The 869-nt window shown below is 41.0% G+C and overlaps 1 non-coding gene across 1 annotated transcript; it reads right to left on the bottom strand.

Moving 5' to 3' along the window:
- Positions 1–412: 412 nt before the first annotated feature.
- LOC140198528 (U1 spliceosomal RNA) lies at positions 413–570 on the bottom strand. The gene has a single exon (XR_011886192.1). It is a non-coding gene; the product is annotated as a U1 spliceosomal RNA (small nuclear RNA).
- Positions 571–869: the final 299 nt, after the last annotated feature.

Here is an 869-nt window from a genome sequence, read left to right on the forward strand (position 1 = left end):
AAGTCAAGTGCAGTGCAGAAACTTTAGGGATTGTAACATCCAGTTCTATTAATCAAACTGCTCTTACTTCCAGTCTCAAATTTCAATAAAAGACTCATCCAGTCGATAAGGATACATAGACACATTCCATTTTGGGTCCCCAGAGGAACCTGAAGACGAGGGAGAGTGAGCAACTCCCGCTCTCCTCCTGCAAGCGAGAGCGAGAGAGAGAGAGAGAGAGAGATATGACTATCAGAAGAGCTTTGATAATGGCTGGGGACAGCTGGCTTGGAAATACAGTGCCCAGAAAAAAAGACAAATCAGTAGTAAATACACAAAGAGGAGACATAATATATGACCCTCTCACGTACTACGCACGTAACAGGAACATACTAACTATGAGTGCCGAGAGTTCTGTTGTTAGATTGAAAGTCAGGGGAGAGCGCGAAGGCAGTCCCCCACTACCACAAATTTTGCAGTCGAGTATCCCGCATTTGGGGACATCGCAGGCGTCAGCACACCCGAAGTGCAATGGGATAGCCTCGTCCTGGGAGAACCTTTTTTTTCCAAAAATACTTTATTCAGAAATATTACAAAATAAAAATAATTTCCTACAAGAAAAAAAACATTCGTTGACTGTGAGTCCTTATTCAATAAAGTTATTAACAATAAAAATTTTGCGTTGACTCTCTGTTCATTTACAAATGAAAGATGTTTACAATAAACCATGCATTTACTGTCAACCCTTGGTCAAGAGTTAAGACTTATTAACAATCAAATTATCAACAATAAAGGCAGGCAATGGCTCTAATACTTTCCCAAATTAACAATTCCACCCACTCCTTGGGCACCATGTTGATTATCTGTCCACACCGCTGATGAGGGTAGGT

This window comes from Mobula birostris, chromosome 5 (assembly GCF_030028105.1).
Source record: "Mobula birostris isolate sMobBir1 chromosome 5, sMobBir1.hap1, whole genome shotgun sequence".
Lineage (NCBI taxonomy): Eukaryota > Metazoa > Chordata > Chondrichthyes > Myliobatiformes > Myliobatidae > Mobula > Mobula birostris.